This window comes from Gorilla gorilla, chromosome 4, assembly GCF_029281585.2.
Source record: "Gorilla gorilla gorilla isolate KB3781 chromosome 4, NHGRI_mGorGor1-v2.1_pri, whole genome shotgun sequence".
NCBI lineage: Eukaryota > Metazoa > Chordata > Mammalia > Primates > Hominidae > Gorilla > Gorilla gorilla.
Window position 1 is genome coordinate 32,619,427 of NC_073228.2, and position 15,738 is coordinate 32,635,164.

The following is a 15,738-nucleotide window of genomic DNA, read 5'->3' on the forward strand; positions in this document are numbered from 1 at the left end:
ACAGTATGATTCCACTTCAATGCGCTACCTAGAGTAGTCAAATTCATAGAGACAAAAAATAGAATGGTGGGCCAGGCGCAGTGGCTCACACCTGTAACCCCAGCACTTTGGGAAGCTGAGGTGGGCAGATCATGAGGTCAGGAGATGGAGACCATCCTGGCTAATATGGTGAAACCCCATCTCTACTAAAAATACAAAAAAATTAGCTGGGCGTGGTGGCGCACACCTATAGTCCCAGCTACTTGGGAGGCTGAGGCAGGAGAATGGTGTGAACCTGGGAGGAGGAGCTTGCAGCAAGCCAAGATCGCACCACTGCACTCCAGCTTGGGTGACAGAGTGAGACTCCGTCTCAAAAAAAAAAAAAAAAAAAAGTTGAATGGTTGTTGCCAGGGACTGGAGGTAGGGGGTGATGGGGAGTTATTGTTTAACGGGTACAGAATTTCCGTTTGGGAAGATGAAAACACTAGAGGTGATGTAGTGATGAATACACAACAGTGTGAATGTCTTTAATGCCACTGAACTGCACGCTTAAAAATGGTTAAAATGGTAAATTTATGTTATGCACATTTTGCCACAATAGGAAAAAAAAAAAGAATGAATCTTTTACTCATCAGCCAGAGAGCAAGTCCTGTATTTAAATGGATCACAACATCGTGGGCTCTGTGGAGATTTCTTAGAAATGTTCAGTAGAGTAGAAAGGGTTTAGCCCCTGATTGAGTTTGCTTTTGGACATAAATTAGTAATCATAGAGGCTGACAAACTGATTACTCATAAATCTGTCATGCAAAACAAAACACAGATTGCAACACAGTACCCTAAGTTTTACCAACTAGGCAGTTTTCCTATCTTGTAGATCAGGACTTTTCAGACTTGAATGTGCATGGGAATCACCCAGGCATCTTGTTTAAAATGCAGATTTGGATTCAGTATGTTTGGGGTGGAGCTTCAGATTTCTGTCTGTACAACCAGTTCCCAGGGGATGCTGATTCTATTGGTCCAGGGACCCAGTTTCAAGTAGCAAGAGTGTAGACCTTTCTGTAATTAAGATTCCTTTCTTTGCTCATTTGGCAAGAAAAAAAAGGTTCCTGTCCACACCTTGGAGGTAACAGCCTCCTCATGAAAATCGAACACAGGCATCTCCAGATTTAGATGGAAGAAAAGTCTGTGGGAGATAGGAATTATTCCTGGGATCCTCTCATTTTGCTACTTACTGCCATCAAAAGTCAGGTTTCAGGGATCAACTCCATCTTTTTCTCCACCCAACCATGGACATACTGCAAATAAATCCCTTGCACTTATTCTCTTTGGGTATAGACCAGATCAGCTGCAATTTCATAAAGAAAGAGAGAGAGAGAGGGAGGGAGGGAGGGGAGGAAGGATCAGCTGCAATTTCAGAAAGAAAGGAAGAAAGAAAAAGGGAGAGAGAGAAAAAAAAAGAAAAAGGAAGGAAGGAAAAGAGAGAGAGAGAATGGGAAATAAAAATATGAGAAGCAAACGACTTCCTTTGAAGTGCTCTAACATAATCATTCAGCATCTCCTCATTGCTTTTAGGCTCAAGCTCCGAATCCTTAGAAGGGCTTCTGGGGTCTGATGAGGTCCCTGCCCACCCAGCTCATCTCTCACTCTTCCCCTGCTTGTACTCTGTGTTCAGCCATACTGAATTTTTTTTTTTTTTTTTTTTTTTACAGTTGCTGTCTCCTTGATCTGGAAGCTTGTCCCTCCTTGTAACACCTGGCAGGCATTGTCTCTTCTGGAAAGACTTTACGCCACTGCCCTCTTTTGCTGCCCTTTGAGTTGGGTTGTCTTTCTCTGCCTTCATTTGCACACTGTGCTTACCTCTGGCACAGCACTTCTCAGTATATTTCCATTGTATTCCCCTGTCTATGTCCCCCCTGAACTGTGAGCTCCTTGAGGGATGGAAAGATGTCAAAAGGCTGACAAACTCAGTGTCTCGAACATATGAGGTGCTCAACGTTGAAAGAATGGGCAAATGAAAAAGAACTGTAACATTGTATGACATTTGAAGAAGACATTGCTGGCCCGGCGCAGTGGCTCACGCCTGTAATCCCAGCACTTTGGGAAGCTGAGGCAGGTGGATCACTTGAGGTCAGGAGTTCGAGACTAGCCTGGCCAACATAGCAAAAACCCCTGTCTACTAAAAATACAGAAAATTATTGCTTGAACCTGGGAGGCAGAGGTTGCAGTGAGCCAAGGTCACTGCACTCCAGTCTGGGCAACAGAATGGAAGGAGTAAGAAAGAGGAGGAGGAGGAGGAGGAAGGAGAAGAAGGAGGAGGAAAGGGGAAAGGAGGAGGGAGGGGGGAGGCGGAGGGGGAGAAAGGGGAGGAAGAAATTGCTTAGTTCCTAAAACACCATGATGTTGCCCTCACAATGACTTTTGTAAAGGCCAAACACATTGACACCAATTTCTGTGTTCCAGCAACTGCAACTGAACTCCTCTGTTCTGATAAATTATATTGCCCCAGCTTCCTCATTTTATATTGCTGACCATGTATCTTCTCCTGAAGACCAAATACGAAGAAATACACAAGGTGGTAGTAATAATTTTTAATGGAATTTGAGGAAAGCTAGAATCTCTTTTAATATTGTACTGTTTTTGGCTGGATTCGGTGGCTCAAGCCTGTAATCCCAGCACTTTGGGAGGCCGAGGTGGGTGGATCACAAGGTCAGAGTTCAAGACCAGTGTGGCCAAGATGGTGAAACCCCATCTCTACTAAAAGTACAAAAATTACAGCACGCCTGTAATCCCAGCTACTTGGGAGGCTGAGGCAGGAGAATCACTTGAACCTGGGGGGCAGAGGTTGCAGTGAGCCAAGATTGTGCCACTGCACTCCAGCCTGGGTGACAGAGCGAGACTCCATCTTGAAAAAAAATTTAAAAAAATTTAAAATATATATATATATAGTACTGTTTTTATTGCTAATTTGACCTTTAAATAACACTTTAAAATTGCAATGTTTCCAGATTTGAGGTCTCTGGGCATCTAGCAGTTACTAGCAGTCTCCAAATTGGTACATCTATATGTCTATCTATAGATCCTGGCACAGATACTGCCTGCTTTATACAAAGTACTGTGCCAGGAGTTCCTACTGTCACAGGCTTTGCTCTTTAATGGGGAAATGTCACAAATGCTACACTAGAATTCTCAGCAGCTCTGACCTACTTGACTGCCTCCTCCTCTTGTCTCCTATGCCTTCTAAGATGTTGGTCTCTGCCAGTTCTCCTGGCTGTTCTCTGGACACCTCTTTTTACTTTCCTTTTCTGGCTCCTCTTTGATCAATTCATTTATGTTAGTGCTCTGTAGGGTCTGTGCTGGTGTCTCTTATCTTCTCACTTTCCAGCTGTACTTGGTGGGTGTGTGCCCTTTATGTCCATAGCCTTGGCACCTATTTATTCCCAGCTCAATCACTAGTCTCCAGCTCTCTCATTAACTCTAGGCAGAGATTTCCAACTGCCAGTGGGGCTTGTCCACTTGAATGTCGTGCAGGCATCTTAAACACAGCATGTCATTATCCTGTCTTTATCTTTCCTCCTGTTCTTCTATTCCCTACTGTGGTTAATGGCACCTTTGTTTCCTCAGCTGCATGGACTAGTGACTTCTAAATCATTCTTTTATTTATTTATTTATATTTATTTATTTGAGACAGGGTCTCACTCTGCCACCCAGGCTAGAGTGCAGTGGCTTGGTCATTGTGCACCACAGCATCAATGTCCTGGGCTCAGGTAATCCTCCCACCTCAGCCTCCTGTGTAGCTGGGACTCCAGGCACGTGCCACTAAGCCTGGCTACTTTTTTGCTTTTTTTTTTTTTTTTTTTTGTAGAAATGAGGTTTAAGCCATGTTTCCCAGGTTGGTCTTGAACTCCTGGGCTCAAAGGACCCACCCACCACAGCCTCCCAAAGTGTTAGGATTATAGGCGTGAGCCACCACACCCAGCTCCAAGTCATTCTTAATGCCTTCTTTCCCTACATAATCTTCCTTCCAAACAATAACCAAGCTTTGTTGATTTAATCTCTCAGTTCTTTCTTGAACCCATTCTGTTCCCTCTTTTTCAGTCATCAAGATGTTATCACTTCTCACCTAGATTAGTGAAATAGCGTTCCTGTTGATTTCTTGGCCTCCAGTCCTTCCCCACTACTACTCTTCCTTCAGACTGCTTCCAGAACGTCTTTCTAAAGCCCAAACTTGATCTTCTCAATCATTTACTTAAAATTCTTCAACAAATCCTTCTGTCTACACAGTTCAAAGCCCATAGCAAGATCTATGAAGCTCTGTGTGACTTACCTTTTAGCCCACTTATGTTTTCAGCCTCCTCTGCTGACACTCTCCCCACATACCCAAAGATCCCCACATACCAAACCACTCAGCATTTCCTCACACACCATTCTGGCTCCTCTTTCAGGGGCTTTCCAGCTACTTTGGAAATCCAGCCTAGGAAACTCCTGTTATTGTCAAGATCCACTCAAATATAACTTCTTTTGTGAAGACTTCACCTCCAACCACTCAGGGCATATTTCTATTATAGCACCTCTCATGTTAGATAATAATTTTTTTTTTCTTTTAGAGACCAGGTCTTGCTCTGTCAGGCTAGAATGCAGTGGCACAATCATAGCGTACCGTGACTTCCAACTCCTGTCCTCAAATAATCCTCCCTCCTTGACCTCCCAAAGTGCTGGAATTACATGTGGAAGGCACTGTGCTCAGGCTATAATTATGTTTTTTATGGCTCCTCCCCTCCTAGACTGAGCTACAGAAACCATGTCTCACTCTATTTTGTATCCTGGCCCTTGACACAATATTTAGCACATATCAAGCCTTGCATCAGTGTTCAAGGAGTAACCAAATAATTGAATGAATAAATAACCGACTGTGATACAAGTTAGAATAAGAGCAGTAGGCAAGGTGCAAATAAACTGCTGCTGTAGGGCGTTCAGAGGACTGGGTCACATTTCTTTGAGCAACCAAAAAAGACTTTGTATAATTGATTGCCATCTCTCCACTTAGCCCTATATATTTGTTTATGACTTAACACAAAGTCGGTTCATTCCATCCCAGATATAGCCCACTTCTTCTCCAGCCTCCACCCAAATACTGAAACTAGTTTTCTCTTTTCTGTCTCCTGTGTAATAGCAGATCTTTAGTTCATTTTAGCTTTGCATATAATTTTTATAATCATTTACCTATTTATAAAGGGAGGTCCCTTCTTTATTCTAAAAAGGATTTAAGTGCCTGCCTCATAAACTGATTGTGTGTTTTTATTATAGCTTCTTGTATAGAAGATACCTAAAAAGTGTTTGCTGAATTAAGAAATAAAGGATTGCTCAGGCACCACTGGCACTTTAAGTTGTTCAGCAAGTACTCGTGCCTCTTAAGAACTGGCCAAGGGCCGGGCGTGGTGGTTCATGCCTGTAATCCCAGCATTTTGGGACGCCGAGGCGGGCAGATCACGAAGTCAGGAGTTCAAGACCAGCGTGGCCAACATGGTGAAACCCCATCTCTACTAAAAATACAAAAACTTAGCCAGGCGTGGTGGCCTGCGCCTGTAGTCCCAGCTACTCGGGAGGCTGAGGCACAAGAATTGCTTGAACCCACGAGGAGGAGCTTGCAGTAAGCCGAGATCGCGCCATTGCACTCCAGCCTGGGCAACAGGGCAAGACTCTGTCCTGAAAGAAAAAAAAAAAAAAAAAAAAGAACTGGCCGAGGTCTTAGCTGGAGCACTCTCTCTACCCTGCATGTTTGACTGCATTTCTGTCCATTTTCAATCCGTTTTGGTTATACGTTTTTTCACACAGGTCTGTTGAACTTAGAACACCGAAGGCCTGTGTATTTTCATGGCTCACAGCTCATGTTGTGTTGACCTGCCCCACTGCGGTTAATGTTTAGCCCCTAAACCACCAGCTGAATGTCCTTAAATCTGAAAGAATAATGAACACACGCCAACAGATAGCTTAGGTTTATTTGGTGACTTGTGCCACATACTTTGCGAATATCATCTCAGTCATCCTTTTAGCATCTCTCTCAGGCACATACTCTCCTCTGTGGTGGCTCATGCCGGTAATCCCAGCCCTTTGGGAGGCCGAGGCGGGCAGATCACTTGAGGCAAGGAGTTCAAGACCAGCCTGGCCAACACGGTGAAACCCCATCTCTACTAAAAATACAAAAATTAGCCGGCTATGGTGGCATGCGCCTGTAATCCCAGCTGCTCGAGAGGCTGAGGCAGGAGAATCATTTGAACCCAGGAGGCAGAGGTTGCAGTGAGCCTAGACTGCACCATTGCACTTCAGCCTGGGTGAGACCCCATCTCAAATATATAAATAAATAAATAAATAAGGGAAAAGCTATCACACAGCAGAATACAGTCCAAGGGTAACTACTGAAGGGCCAGATCAAGGAGCAAAGTCTATCATGTATCAACCTTTACAGTGTCCCCAAGGGTCAGCTGTGTATAGGGGCCCACACAGAATTTGGAATCCAAATACATCTCTGGATCCCCAGGCCTGTGTTTGACTCGCCAGGTAGTAATGAGATGTCTCCATTTTCTGCAGGCTGAATGATTCCCTCAGAGCAGAAGTATAAGCATATTTATTGTTTTTCCTTCTATCATAAACAGTTATTGGTTGTGGCCCTTTCTCCCTTCCAAATAGGTGCCCAAATTTCTGGAAGTGAAAAGGGCCCAACTTTCCCATATCAGGGAGTGGGCCCCACTGGGCGTGAGCCAATCAGTGTCTTCTGTCCTGTGAGCTCCCGATTTATGCTGGTCTATAACCTGAGATGGCCTTCTCAGGATGGACCTCCGGGGATTGCTGGAACTTGGACTCTTGTCAGCCTGGTAAATGGTATGTCTTAGATCTGCTGCAGCCGTCGTGGAAAGCTTGAAGCTGCCAGGAGAGAGGGGTTCCAACATGTGGTGGCTAAAGAATGAATCCAACTCAAAGGAAGCAGAGCCAAGAAATGGATCCATGCTGTTTGAATCTTAGATCAAATTGTGCCTGGATCTCCAGTGAGACAATAAATTCCTGTATTACTCAAGCCTATTTGAGATTGTTTTCTTTCACTTGAAACATTAAACTTTTAAATTGATACACCCTAGTTAAATTATAAACTGTGTGACAGCAGAGACTGTGTCTCTCTCTCTTTTTTTTTTTTTTTTTTTTTTTGTTTTGAAACAGAGTTTCACTACCGTCACCCAGGCTGGAGTGCAGTGGTGTGATCTTGGCTTACTGCAACCTCCGCCTCCTGGGTTCAAGTGATTCTTGTGCCTCGGCCTCCCAAGTAGCTGGGACCACAGGTGTCTGCCACCATGCCTGGCTAATTTTTTGTATTTTTGGTAGAGATGGGGTTTCACCATGTTGGCTAGGCTGGTCTCAAACTCCTGACCTCAAGTGACCAACCAACTTGGCCTCCCAAGATGCTGGGATTACAGGCGTGAGCCACCGCGCCTGGCCCAAGACTGTTTCTCTTGATCACTTATGTGTCCCCTGGCATGTGGTAGGGATTCAATAAATAACTTGAATGGATGCATTTTAGCGCAAGGAACACCCATAAACTCTCTTTTACTCAGCTGACAGCTAAGGAATCTGGTGTTATATAAGAAAGTGATGATGTGGATCTATAAGTTGGACCTTACCCCAACACTGGGATTTTTCTAATCACAGGAAATCTTCCAGTAAATATGTTGGGGTCTTTGAGGAGGCCCCAAAATAGCAGTCTGCTCCCTTCTCTGTGAATTTTGAATTGAATCAGAAGATAGCAGCAAGCTAGATGAGGACCAAAAATAACCTTTTCTACTGATAAAGCTGATATTAGAGAACGTGGCTTATATCATCAGACAATCGAGCTTCCCGATACTCAACTTCAGAATTAGGCAGACTTGGCGGCTCGATGATAGGCAGCTGAGCTGGAATGGGCCTACTCTTCCCACCCCATGGGAGCGAAGCTTGCTCCCAAGAAGAAAAGAGAGGATGATATAAGGCACAGTTCCTCCTTCCAAACTCACCAGTCATACTAAACCACTCCTCCTTCTCAGGGAAGAGGGGGCAGGTGGAGAGAAGCAAGGAGTGTTTGGACTCCTTTCAGAAGAAAGAAAACATCAGGAGTGGAAAGACCCAGTCTCCCTCACACACACACGTGTGATTTGGTCAGGTCTTTGATTCTACTTTGTTTCCAATCAAAATAGGTGATAATTCCAAGTGGTGGGATACGTTTGCTGTCTAAAATATAGAATAGCTCACATAGAATAGCTCCATAGAATAACTCACACATCACAATATCAAGCTCCCCAAGGAGTTAGAGATCTTCATTTAAAATTATGCAAAATTCAAAAGAAGAAACAAGAATTCACGACGAAATTACACAATCAGGGGCACTAGGTGGCAATAAGCCTTTTGCTCTCTCACCATGCCCATCAAAGGCATTTCAAGAGCACTGAAAGCTCACACACTTCCCACGCCGACTGTCAGTTTCTTTCTGGATGATCTCAGAGCCACACAGAGCATTCTTAGTCACTGGGAGAACAGAACCAAAGCTTAACTCCTTGGTGGCACCAGGGGAAATGGCACTTCAAGTTGGATTCCAGGAAATCCAGGGAAACACTTGACATAGGAAGTCTGCGACCACATTCCCAGTTTCCCCAGTGTCAAGGCTGGGGCCATGAGCATTGTTCAAAATACTCAGGCCTGCATTGTGTCTGTCTGCCACATGCTTTTGGTTTTACTCACCAGGGCACTTTTTCCTGTTTCTGTTTTTTGGAATTTTTTGGTTTTGCTTTTTAAGGTAAACATGTACCATCTAGGCTTCAAGAAACTTCTTTGAATAACCATCGTTTGTCGATTTGAAGTTTGATACACAAACCACCAGCTGAATTGGACAATCATAACCCCCCAAATGAGCCAAAAGTACATTTAAAATTCAACATGGATTTTCCTAAAACTGGTATTGGCTGTTTAATGTGACTGAGCCCGGTGAGAAACAGGATGCCCTGAACTCAGCAGGGATCCCCTCTGTTCTTGCTGCCAAGATAAAGTTTTGCTCTAATCTTTTTTTTTTTTTTTTTTTTGATACGGAGTCTTGCTCTGTTGCCCAGGCTGGAGTGCAGTGGCACGATCTCGGCTCACTGCAACATCTGCCTCCCGGGTTCATGCCATTCTCCTGCCTCAGCCTCCCGAGCAGCTGGGACTACAGGTGCCCACCACCACGCCCAGCTAATTTTTTGTATTTTTAGTAGAGACGGGGTTTCTCCATGTTAGCCAGGATGGTCTCGATCTCCTGACCTCGTGATCCACCCGCCTCAGCCTCCCAAAGTCCTGGGATTACAGGCGTGAGCTACCACGCCCGGCCTGCTCTAATCTTAAGTAGCTTGCTGGTGGACTATTTGCTGGAGGTCACTAAGTAGACTTTGCTGGCCAGTCTTGGGAGAGAACCCAGGCTGACAAAGGAAACCTCGAACACAGCAAGATTGAAACAATATGTTCCCATCCTCTCTTCTCAAATGCAAAGCTATTTTCTCATCTATTACCTGCCCCTATTTTTACCATGAGAAGCTCTCCAATGCCACTTTAGCTATCGATAATTGGCAGTGAGTTTTGCAATTAACAGCTGCCCAGAATCAATTCCAAGGATGCGCAACTGAAACCACTTTTAAAAAGGCAGAGTTGGGGATTACTCAGCTGCCCACCTGACCTCCAATCTTTTTTCTTACCCCATACAAACCATTTGCTGGAAGAATCTGAAACTTGAACCACGTACCTAAATGCCCAGTTCTGGGTATGGGGTAGATATTTGAGAAATACTTCGATTGATTGATGTGTGCCCGGGGGAAGGGTACGGGCAGATCCACAAGGAGTTGCTGTGTAATTCATAGTGAGGAGTGGCTCTCCTGCTGACTCAAAACTCCTTTCTTATTTCAGGCCAAAGACTCCAGGGACAGATTTGGGTTAGAAACCTGGCCTCAGGGAAAAGCAAATGAAGCCTGTTCATTCCCCAGAAGAGAAGCAATAGAGAATTGCTCACCGCGATGGGCACACCTCAGCTTTGCTAATTTATCGTCCTCATGAACCGCACCAGCAAGGGGCCTTCTATGAGGCTGAACTTCCCACTCACCCGAGCCTGTTGGAGACATGACCCAAGGCTTTGGGGGCTTTCTCGCAGCTTCTGCTTAAATGGAGGCAAGGAGGGAGCCAGTCCTTTCACCATGACCTCTAAATGACTCCAGTGCTGAAGGCTGTGGGGCCTTCGATCACTCGAAAACTAGGAGACATATATTTTTAGAGACATGCTGTCATCTGGGCAGCCTTAAGTGGATGTTTTCTCTGTCTTTCCTCAGATCTAGTGGGTTTGCAAGAAACCCTCCCAGGGCAGCAGCCTTAGAGGAAGTGCCTGCTAATGCAAGAAGGAGGGCAAGGGGGACAGCAAGCTGGAGCCTGGAGCTCCTCATGCGCTTGGAATCCTCGGCGGGCGCAGGCGGGGATTTACGGACCTGCCTTTTCCCTCATCATTCCGCAGGAAGCTTCTTTAAATGAGCCTCAGCCCAGCAGCTCTCATGGGGCCTGGTGTTTATAGTGGAGACTGAGATAAAAGAACCATGGAGATGCCAGCCCTGGATACCGACCCCACGGTCCAGGAATCATCAACTGGGCCCGAGGGCAAATTGTGTTCTGTTTTCTCTGTGCGAAATGCCAGAATGCTCCTGCCTCGAAGAGGTTGACTCTGTTGTCAGCTGTGGGAAAAAACAGCCAGAGTTGCTATTTACACCCTGAACTGCAAGCTGGGTAAAAATAGCGCTAGCAGCTTGGTCCAGCTTCAAACCCCACTGCAGAGAGATTATTTTTGGAAGAGAAGATTTTCCTCCCCACCCACAGATCTGAAAATGGTCACCTCCCCGGAAGAAAGGAGGAGAGATGATCCCACGCAAAGGTGAAACCTACCCCCTTCCCACTTTCCCTGCCCAGGACAGCACATCAAGAGACAGACAAGAAATGCCCTCCCCTGACAGCAGGTCAGGCCCAGCACAGCCCTGCAGCTGACCTAGTTCAAGGTACAGTGAGAATTAATTAACTTTGACTAAGTGAGAGGAGGCAGCTTTCTGAACCTGGATGCTGCACCATCCTGTTGCTTGTTATGGCTAAAGGCAGAAAAAATAATCGATCAAAAGAGTACGCAAGACCCCAAAACAATAGCTCAGAGCCTGAGGGTCAGGAAATTACTCTCCAGCCCTCCCACTCCGGATAGGCCGTTACACGGCTGTAAAATGATGAACAAATTCCCAAAAGCTTGGTCTGGTCCTGCTTCTGTGTTGAGAACCCCTGGCAGCTGGGGGCTGAAAATTCTTCCCTCAGCTACTTGCTAGAGCTCAGGACCTGGTGTCTGGAGTTCCAGAACCTCCTTCAGGTTCAGGAAGTGATCCACATGACAATCAGTGGAAGACAAGTCATTCCTTAATAGCATGCCCTTTATTCTGTAAAAAGATATTTTATAGGTACATCTAAGTATGTGGATTATGCTATCTTAGAACTCTAAAAAGATATACACATGTGGATAGTTCTTATCAGGTAAAACTATATTAAGACTATGTGAAAAACAGCAGAGAAAAATACCAGATCCATGGTGTCATGAAATTGTTCTATAATCTGAAAGCGCCCAGGCTGCCCAGAGCTGAAACCAAGAGGTGCTTAATAAGTATTTTTAGGGAGGAAGAGAAAACACCTCCCACATCCTACCTCCATCCAAACCTCCTTCTACGGAGATCCAGGAACCAAAATGAATCTTCCAGTTTGAGAAGACATACCTCGGCATCCCCACCCACCTGAAAGAAAGGCAAGAGAATGACATAGCGCTTCCCCAACCTCTCAGCACCCCCTACCCAACACACCAGATCTTCACTACCCTGGCCTCAGTGTGAGCACTGGGGTAGCAACAAAGTCGGGGACACCTGGGTCTAGGTGGAAGTGGCACAGATGGGCATGTGCCAGGGGCACAAGGGCAGCTCATGCCTGGCTTCTCCTCCGGCGGCAGACAGACTGAGGTTTTAGTCTCATCATTGTCACCTGCTAGCTGTATGACCAACTCACTTCACCTTTTTGAAATCTGTTTTCCTCGCTAAGAGGGCTGATACCACCCACCTGCTGGGGTTGGTGAGAACGAGCTGAAGCAGCATGTGCGAAGGCTGTTTGGTGGCTGCTGCAGAGCGAGGGCTATTGTGCATCCAGGGGCAGTCCTGTTTCTCTGGGGCATATCCTGGGCCAGATTTGGAGATCTGTCTTACTTCCAGCTACCTGACGATGGGGAGTCTACCAGACGGCTAAAGTCTGAACTCTCTGAGAAATGCATGGCATTAACAGAAATTGCTAAAAATGTCCTTTCTCCACAGTGTGAGGCCCTCCTGCACCCTGCCCTTCATTTACTGTGGCCCTTCACCTGAAATGAAAATGGTCACCTCCAAGGAGCCAGAAACAGAATCTCCCTAATTGGGTGTCTCTGCCAATGGGTTGTCCGGCCAGCTAAGGGCTGGCTCAGCACTGGCTTCTCAGCTGAGGGAGGTCACGGAAATGGAGTCCCAGTGCCCCTTTCCAAGTCTCATCTACTCATGACATTGGGAGGGAAGAGTTGCCGCTCTGCTGAGTCATAGCTATTTAAGCTATCAGTACTCCAGGCTCGGAGACTCCCCAAGGACCTGGGAAAGACAGCTCAATATCCCTTTGATCAGGACTGCTTCGGGTTTCTATTTCCAAAGATGAGAAATCCAGATGATGCTGACTCCTGCCCAGGAACAAAGTGAGCTCAGGTCTCTCTCACTGACCTCCTGCTGAGAATTGTAGGCCAAGGTGGCCGGGCTCTCCCTTCCAGCCTAAGTCAGCTTCCTTCTGAGTCAGCTTTCTTCACCTCCCTATTAATAGCCACTGCTTTGGCTGACTCCATGCACAGTATGATTACAGTTTAATAATACGTCTCAAACCAGGAAGCAGTCACCTTCCTGGAGCTGGGCTGTGGAGGGCCCCCAGAGCAGAGGCTCCATCCCAGAAAGCAGAAGCCAGAACAGCTGCAGAGAGGCTGGGGAGACAACGTAACTGGCCTGCAAGACAAGTCACTGCTTTGGGGGTTCTGTCTCACTGAGCTTCCTTTTGTTTAGGGCAGGAGACATGGACACAGGCTAACTTTCATTTTATTCTCACAGATATTCTTGGGCAGGACTGAAAAAGTGTGGCTATCTTATCCAATTATGCAGACCCCTCAGCTCACTGGAATGGCCAGTTCTAGGCCAACCTGGGGTTAGCCCCTTCCAGTGTCACCTTTTCCCTGTCACGACAGTAACACGGTGGCCTACTTAAAAGAGGCTCAGGGCCAGGTGCAGTGGCTCACACCTGTAATCCCAGCACTTTGGGAGGCCAAGGTGGGCGGATCACGGATCACCTGAGGTCAGGAGTTCAGGACCAGCCTGGCCAACATGGTGAAACCCCATCATTACAAAAATACAAAAATTAGCTGGGCGTGATGGCGGGTGCCTGTAGTCCCAGTTACTCGGGAGGCTGAGGTGGGAGAATCACTTGAACCCAGGAGGCAGAGGTTGCAGTGAGCCAAGATCGAGCCATTGCACTCCAGCCTGGGCAATACAGTGAGACTGTGTCTCAAAAAAAAAAAAGGATCAGATTGTCCAGATGGGACGGGATGCTGAGACCAGATTGAACCCCAGCAAAAAATAAATAATTTTTTTTCACTTCACCCCTCTTCCCTTTCTCTGTTTCTCCCCAGGAAAGGCAAACAAGCTAAACGTGCTTTAGCATTAGATCATACTAAGAAGCAATGAAGTCAGGCCACCCGGTAATTTGTTCCAGACTTCCCATCCCTTGTGGGCCCTGAATGGGCAAAACATACAGGTTTAGGAGCCAGACATCCTGGGTTCAAATTCTCACTTAGCCTCTAAGCTGAGAGGGCTTAGTAAATTTACTCCACTTTTCTGAACTTCCATCTTCTTATGTATATAAAAGGGATAATAATATATCCTGAAATGATTTTAATGCAAATGAAATGAGACAACCTTAAAAAGTATGCCAAGTACTGTGCCTGGAGTATAGTAAGTGATCAATAAACTGTCTTAATTTTTCTTTTCAAAAAATAAAAAATGGGGAAATGTGAGGACAAGCCAAGATCATCCAAACCCCACACTGGTGGGAAAACATGACCAGCACCTCTCAGTGTGCAGGCCCATGATGTAAACGTCTGTGGTATGAGGGCCCATGAGAACAAGCAGAACGTTGTTTCTCTCCTCTGGATTCATACCATTCAGAAATTCCAAAGAGTGGCACAATCTGGACCGTGACAGGTTCCACTGAAGCCAAAGTGAGGCGTCTCCTGGCTCCATTTATCCTCCCTGTTAACAGTTCTCAGAAGTCCCACAGTTTATAGGCTGGGCGTAGTGGGTCATGCCTGTAATCTCAGCACTTTGGGAGGCCGAGGTGGGCAGATCACCTGAGGTCAGGAGTTCAAGACCAGCTTGGCCAATGTGGCAAAACATCGTCTCTACTAAAAATACAAAAATTAGCCGGGTATGGTAGCAGGCACCTGTAGTCCCAGCTACTGGGGAGGCTGAGGCAGGAGAATCGCTTGAACCCGGGAGGTGGAGGTTGCCGTGAGCCAAGATCGCACCACTGCACTCCAGCCTGGGTGACAAAAGGGGACTCTATCTCAAAAAAAAAAAAAAAAAAAAAAAAAAGTCCCACAGTTCATAAACAAAGGATGGCACCATGAAAAACACAGGCAAGCCGAGGGTACAGAAGGGCTTCCATGAGGCTGGGTGTTTATCTATATTTCAAGGTCCCCCTTAAAAGAAACAGGTCAGCCAGGCCTCTGGGTGAACCCTGCTATCAGGAAGGCCAAAGGAGAAACAAAATATCATGGGTGCCCTGTTTTTCAACCTGCTGAGAAATAACCTGCCCCCAGACACCTGATTATTAGATGACAAATAATGGTCTCTTTAGCCCAGTCCCAATTGGCGTCCCTCAGCAGCCTTCAAGTCTGGGAAGGGTGGGGGTGGGGTCGGACTTTGTTCTTGCCACAGCTCTCTTCCCTCTTGCTTGCCAAGAGCTCACATATATCTGATGGGAGCCAGCCAGCACTGCTGGCAGCACAAAGTGGGGCCAGCCCCCCCATGACCTCCCCTCACCCAACATTGCCCCCAGCTGACTAGGGGCTTCTGTGGCAGAGGAGAGAGCGGGCACTGAATTGACTTGGGCTCATTGCCATAGAGGCAGCCCAGAATTCCCCTCACCTCAGTAGGCAAAAGAGTGGTCCTTGTGTCCTTTGTGTTAACTCTAACCTGGGTTCTACCTACAGGCAGATGTTGAGGGGGATGAGAACACTGTCTTTTTTTTTTTTTTTTTTTTTGAGATAGGGTCTCACTCTGTCACCCAGGCTGGAGTGCAGTGGTGCAAACACAGCTCACTGAAGCCTTGACCTCCCTGGGCTCAGGTGGTCCTCCCACCTCAGCCTCCTGAGTAGCTGAGTCTACAGGAGCATATCATCATGCCTGGATAATTTTTTAAAATTTTTTGTAGAGACAGGGTTTCGCCACATTACCCAGATTGGTCTCAAACTCCTGGCCTCAAGTGATCCTCCCCTGTCAGCCTTCCAAAGTGCTGGGATCACAGGCATGAGCCACCACACCCAGCCTACACCATCACTTATTTACATGCCACAAAGACCGCCCAATTTAAGGATCAGCTACCCTA

General features: G+C 46.3%; 1 long non-coding RNA gene across 1 annotated transcript in view; it reads left to right on the forward strand.

Moving 5' to 3' along the window:
• LOC109026839 (uncharacterized) overlaps window positions 1-7,043 on the forward strand; it is a 63,491-nt gene extending 56,448 nt beyond the window's left edge. Inside the window, exon 3 of the long non-coding RNA XR_010133595.1 lies at window positions 1,689-7,043. This is a non-coding gene — a long non-coding RNA (uncharacterized lncRNA). The remainder of the gene's footprint in view (window positions 1-1,688) is intronic.
• The last annotated feature ends 8,695 nt before the right edge of the window (window positions 7,044-15,738 follow it).